We start from the raw sequence: 7,081 nt of genomic DNA, 5'->3' as shown, positions 1-7,081 counted from the left end.
AAAGCCCACGTTTCCCAGGGACAGTTTCCTGCAGCAGTGGAGCATTTGCAAACCCTCTGTGGCTCCCAGGCATACTGAGTATTAGGCTGGCTCATACCCAAATAATAATGCTGGAATTTACACAAACTAAAAAAAGTGTGGAGGGGTGGGTGGAGGGAGAAAAACTCTTTTTCATTTTTTAAAGAGGATTGTAACCAAACTTATGGGGAAGTTAGGCCTGTCTGGAACTGGCACAGCCACTAAGCTCTTGCTTTCTGACAGATAGCAACATCTAAACAGCTTGTTAGATCAGTAACAGCAAGCCACCTCTGAGTTTGACAACACGGGGTTTAGACGAGGGAACCCACAACAATGAGCTCTAATGCTTTTGAAATAATTTTTCAGACAGCATGGAGGGTTTCAGCATTGCAGTTCCTTACAAAGGACTGTTCTTTTTGCTGTTCACCAGCTTATGTCAGTAGAGACTCCCTGTCCCTTCATCAAAACCACTGCTAAATCCATTTATGTCCTGCATTAAATAGAGACGTAAATTAAACAGACAATAACTGTTTTATCAGAGCTTCTAGGACTCCCAGAGAGACCCCCAAGTAAGGCTATACCTGGAGCCTAGAAATTGAATACAGGGTCATCATCCTTTCTTTCATTCTTTTGTTCTTTCTCTCATTATTTTTCTCTGTCTTTGTTAAACTCAAGCTTCTACAGGGTACATGAAGAGAATATTACAGGAGACTCATGAGCTTTCATTTCTCTGCCTCCTGTTCCTCGTGAATGGAATAACATTTCCCTGATTTTAGAGAGAATCCCTGCAAATGATAAGCCTGTCCAGAAGCCCTGGTAGCTGCCGGCTGACTTTGACATGATTCTTGTAGTTTTTTGCTATCACTCTAGCCAGTAGCAACAGAGAAATTGGCCTTAATAGTTATAATTTCTTAGAAGAAAATATTTTAAGGTTCTATTTCAATGCATATTTTAAAGAATGTTCGTCTCAACCCGGAAGAAAAGTTTTTCCAAAAATGTAAAAAGGTTTCTAGAGCATAAAGGTAATTTTCAGACGAGTTCTAAATGCCCATTTTTGGGGGGTTTTTTTTTGCTTACTTTTGTTAATAGTACAACTTTTCTCAGAGACTGGAATTTATTTCTGCACGGTGGCCTTTTTAAGGAATTAAATGGGGTTTATAAGATCCTTAATCCTGATTCTGGCTCTTTATGCAGAGTTGAATTTCATAGAAAGAGTGAATTTCAGACAAAAGAGACCAATGGAGTTAACATTTAATCTCTTTTTGAAACACTGAGAGCTTTTGGGTCTCATGAGATTCTGAAATCATGTTCCATATATATAAGTTTTCTTTGTGTGTCTTGTAGGCTGGATCATAATTACTAGATGACTTGCATGTTTATGTTGTCTGTTGTGCCTTTGGGAGTTCTTGTTCCGGGTATTTAAAAGTCCTAATAATTGATAAAATGTGTAGTTTACTTTGCCATTTGTGTGTGTAGGTTAAACTCTTTTATCTTCAGTACCTGAAGTATATACAGTCTAACAGTAGGAGAGTACAAGTCTGAATGTAGTTAAGATTCATTATCACTAGTTGAAGATCACCTATATTTTTCTCCAATTTCAGTCCAGTAAAAACTCAGTTTCTTTCATTTTCACTGCTGTAAGATTTAGGAAATATCCTGGTCTTTCACAGTCACAGAGCACGAATTACATCCGTCTGTGTTGAAGTAGAACACTAAGAAGTAAATAGGACTTGATGTTTATCTGGTGCTGGTATGAGATTGATGTTGACAGATACTAGTTGTTTAGCTTAAATAAGTTTTAATTAGAATAAATTATTTAGGGTTATACTACGGTGTGATTTATGCTGTTTGTCTAGCTTTACTTGGCATGAGGAGCTAGATTTGCTGAAGCCTTTAGGCTGCAATAGAGTTAATTTTCTTAGTAATTTTCCTAGCAGCTGGTACAGTGCTGTGTTTAGTCTTTTAGTATCAGAAAAATGTTGATAACACACTGATGTTTTGGTAGTGTTTTCCCTAAGCCTGGGACTTTTCAGCTCCCCATGTTGTGCCAGTGAGTGCACGTGCACAAGAAGCGTAAACCAGAAGATAAGGAGGCTCCAACCGTCAGCTGAGACTGCAAACCAACACGAGCAGTCAACAGCCTGCTTGCCTGGACACAGAGAGAGAATCCAAGAAGGCGTTAGGAGACCCCAGACCAAAAATTGGACTAAAAGACGCGTGAAGAGCGCATGAGGGGCAGGTGTAGAGATTGCAAGGGTGTAATTGCCCAGGGATTTCTTTGGTTTAAGTCCCTCCCTTTTGAGAGGCACCCAGCCTGGGCTCACCTTGCTGCTGTACCTTTCAATTAAATTAGTTATTTTTATAAAATCTGATGCCTGAGACTCTGCTATGGGCAACCTAGGGTCGAGCCTGAAGAATGAGGGAGCATGCCCGAGAGTAAGAGTGTGTGTGTGTGTGTGTGTGTATGTGGCAGGGGAGAGTTGAAATGGCCACCGTCGTCTCAGTGGAATTGCCCGCTGCGAAGGGACCCTGGTCCCAGCAGTTAAAGACTCGGGTGGTCTCGGATGGTGTGTGAATACTCGGGCAGCAGCTTCTCCGTTAACAATCAAGGCATTCCTACCCAGCGCTGGAAAGGTTCTCTGTGAATTATGTCGAGGTTTAGATAGCATTGGCCATAACTTGACCATATTGATGTGCTGAGTTTTGAGCAAAAGCAATTCAAGGCATAACTTACTAGCATCCACAAGAACTGTGTAACAAAGGTCAGGATTTTTGTGCAGTTAGAGGAGTGGTATTTTATCCTAATTTCAGTTTTTCACCTTCATTTTGACATTTCTTTAACAATTTGCTTTTAGCTTTTGGGTGGTTTCTTTTCTCTTTGGCACAAACCACACATAATTGCTTGGCAGCAGTTCTCTAGCTGTAGTACAAACTTTTGCCAGAAAGAATGTGATGAGTCATGATGTGTGACCAGAATAGCCGTGCTATTAAAATTTCAGGAGTAGATGGAGTTCCACCCATAAAACTGTGCTTAGCTACTCTGATGTACTTAATCTGGGACAGCAGAAACAAGGAACGCTTAGGAGAAAGTGCAGTAGCAAAAGCATTTATCTGCTTGTATAAACCACATCTGCACTAACTTTTTACCACAATAATATACCAGAATCTCTATACCTGCAAAACCTTTCAGCTGCAAATCTAGCCTTCATTTTTGGCCTGGCTTCATTAACAGCTATTAAAAGCCTTCTTTTGTGTATTTCCTTGCATTATATAGCAGAAAAAAATAGGAAGCAAGTATTTAAACTGTAATGAAGAGAGCACCTGATTAGTTAACCTAAGCTGCGTGTCCTACAAAGTGAACACCAAAGTATATGCAAATAAACTGACATCCCTACAAATAACTTCTTATTGTACCATTTATTTCTTATTTGATCGAGGGAATGAAGGTGAAGTAATCCTGTTTGTAAGGAAGTGGCAATTTACATATTATAGCTGTAAAGGTTAGAAATCTATTAAATTAACTTGCATAAAAGCAAAGTCAGAATAAAGGACGCTTTCATCCCAGGGCTAATGGTTCTTCTCCAAGATTTACTATTTGAAATTTAATAAATAACCCTCCATCTGATGTTATTGGTTGTATTTAGGTCCTTGGCACCAGAAAAGATACAGATATCAAGACAGTTGCAGACTATGAGTTTTGGGTCTTAACCTGCTGCCAGTAGAGCCAACAACAAAAGTTCAACTGGCTTCAACCTCACAGAATCATAGCCTGAAAGACCAATACAGGAAGAAGACATGTGTGAGGAGATGGGTAAGTGTTGTAGTTTGGGCCAGACTGGCCACTGAAATGAAACCAGGACAGTAAGAGAAAAAGAGAAAGCCAGTTTTCCCAGGTGTTCTTTGAAATCTATATTGAATATATTTTTAAAATATAATTTTAATTCTAGATTTGCACGTTTGGACTAGATGAAAAAAAGTAGATCATATGGGGAGTTATTTCAATGTTAAAGTAATTAAAATAGATGGATTTTCACTTTAGGTATTCAACTCTGAAAGCCTTAATTTTTTCTTATTACTGTGAAATTTGCACATCTGCTCTTGTTCAGTATTCTCCCCGCCTCTCCTTATTTTCTTTTGTATCTGCTGACCTCTCATTCTAGAATTGGCCTGTTGTACAGCGATGCTGAATTCAGGGAGCATATTTTTAATGTTTAAAATCTGGGAATATTTCAGCATAATTGGAATATATGGACAAAAGTATAACATTAATGATATGTATTATGTATCAAAAGCACCCAAAAGCAAACTGTAGACAAGACAGACACAAATACTGGTACCCAGTAAGTAATCAAGATTATGTACTGAAGCACAAGTTCTTTGTAAGTACAATAACTTCATGTTTTCTTAACTGAATATGTTCCCTCGATGTCCTTAGTATAGGTACAGTCTTTGCAGAGACCAGATGGAGCAGTGGGGTTTTTCCGCTCCCTAACTCTGTATTTAAAGTTTCCCATCCCCTCTACTATTATGCTTGTTCCTTCCCTCCAGAAATTGCCTTTGAGTTCACGAGCCCTGCTACACAATGTTGAGGTTGGGATGTGGGCTCTGGTAAGCCGAAGAGAAAACCCAGATGAAAATGTGTTACAAAAACCTCCTGTCTTGAAATTCTGCCTTGAAATTATCAAAACCAGAGGACAGTAGGTTGAGACCAGTGTGGGATCTCAGCTGCTGAGGTATCCACTTCCTTTGATATTATACAGATGAGAAATCCTAACCTCTACCACCTTTCCCCACACTCCCAAACAGTACTTGGTGCAGAATACCAGCATTTTCAGCAAGGTGAAATAGGCCTGAAAAAAATTCCACTTACTAAGTAAGCAATCACGGGCTGAATTGCCCCTGAACACTGTGAATGATGAAATAATTTGGTCATGTGAAAGGTCTCAAAGACCTGTGGCCTTAGAGGTCTGGGCTAGATTTTTATCTTCAATTTTTTAGGCTAATGTAGTTTCTAAGTTCCTTTCCCATGACTTTTCTATTTCTGATGTTATCTAAGCATATGTGGCATACTTTCCCATTCAGATCTAGGAGTACATAGTTCATTAACTGGTGTCTTGTATTTTAGCTACACAACATGCTTAAGAATTGTCACGGCTGCTTTTTAAGCACAGGGGGATATTGTGGGAGGGAAACAAAGTTCTTGGTGGGGAGTGTTGGGAAAATTGCTTTTATTAGATATGGATGTTTGCCAGTAGCTTGACTTTAAAACTAGTGCTGACTGTAATTTTCATTTGTTGAAAGGCTTTTGCATCCCCCCCCTTAATTTTTGTAATTTGGCTTACCAAAAGTAAATAAATAAATATGATTATTACTTTCTATAAATTCCCATAAAAGATTTAAAAAACTTTATTCTGTCTGAAGAGAAATCTCTCTTTCTGTCCCGCAAGTTGAAAAAATAGCTGTATAACCAGTTGTGAGCAAAACTGGTCACAACGAAAAACTTCATTAGGATTTTTGTGATTGCTCATACTAAAGACTTAAGAATTTCTACCACGTGAATATAATAGTATCATGCAATGACATGGATTTTTGCCTTCACGTAAGGTGCCTACTTCAATACTAGGGCGTAACATATTTTGAGATTATGCTTTTCTTACAGTATTCATTTTTTGGCTCCATTAACCTTAAGCACATCACACTTGAAGTTGTTAAAATGATGGTTAAATTACATGTTAAATTGCATGCATCCCATTTGCAAAGTGCTTCATATTGTTTGTAAACAGAAGAGCTCAGAGCAGAACATTAGAAGTAATTGTAGGTATTGCTGGGTCTCTGCTTTGCCCATGTGCTGGTCTAACTCAAACCACAATGACTCGATGCCAACTACTTGCAGGGGAGGCACGGAAGGGGTATTTCAGTTTCAACTCGCTGTTACTGTTCTGGGTATTCATTACTTGTGTTGGAGAACCTACTAGTTCACACATAGTCCTGCGCTGTTAGTTGATTATTGTGAAAAGATGGTCTCTGTTCCCTAGAATGTACAATTTAAGGATGAAGTAAGAGACAGAGGGTAGATAAAGGGAACTAGAAGAGCAGAAGGACACAGCTAGTTATTTATGATTGCAGTGATAAGCAGAGGTCACAGAACCACAGTTTTGTAAACACTGTGAATCAAATCTCAGAGAACTTTGGAATTTGATTGTTGTTTTGGCTGAAAACAACATTTCTGTAGCCTTAAGTTATTAAATCACTCCCTTCTCCCTCTGACAGTGCCAGACAAGTAGGAAACACAGGCGGTTACCTCAGCATTTTAGCTGGGGAGGTAAAAGGAGTTGAGAGAAGCTCCTAAAAATTTCTTACATATGGGAGGCAACTACTGTGCTTATGAAGAAGATGATTTCATGTAAAATAAGCTTGCTTCACATATGCATTCAGGCAAACTCAGGGTGACCACACTTGAACATGATTAAATGATTAGTGCTGATAAGGCACTGGCACAGGTTGCCCAGAGAGGTTGTTGAGGCCCCATCCCTGGAGGTGTTCAAGGCCAGGCTGGACGTGGCCTTGGGCAGCCTGGTCTAATCGGAGGTGTCCCTGCCCACGGCAGGGAGGTTGGAACTCGATGATCTTTAAGGTCCTTTCCAACCTAAACCAGTCTATGATTCTATGATTCTATGATAATATTTTCTGCAGCTGGAGAGATTTAAGCTCTAAACTGGCTATAGTTTCTGCCTTCCTTTAGACCCCTAGAATATTTTGCTTGGTCAAAGTTGACAGCACTGTTTTAGTCCAGGGTATATTTAAGCAAACAGCAAAATTCTGCATAACACTCTCCTCTAGATCTGCAGTTGATCCTGTACCTGAATATTGTGTTAATGTTATTTAGGTGGTGGTTGTTGGTGGGATTGGCATCGGCTTTTGTTCCTGCTTCTTACAGTTCAGTAGGCAATGAAGGAATCTTTCTGAAGTGTAGGTTCATGAGTTCTGCCTGTGACCACCCGTCTCCCCCATGCCTGATACTGTATAACCCCAGAGTTAGTGATTTCCAAGCCTGTTACTCTTC

Source organism: Charadrius vociferus, unplaced genomic scaffold (assembly GCF_000708025.1).
Source record: "Charadrius vociferus isolate BGI_N301 unplaced genomic scaffold, ASM70802v2 scaffold1, whole genome shotgun sequence".
Lineage (NCBI taxonomy): Eukaryota > Metazoa > Chordata > Aves > Charadriiformes > Charadriidae > Charadrius > Charadrius vociferus.
The sequence above is the reverse complement of the archived record's forward strand: the minus strand, read 5'-3'. Positions refer to the sequence as shown.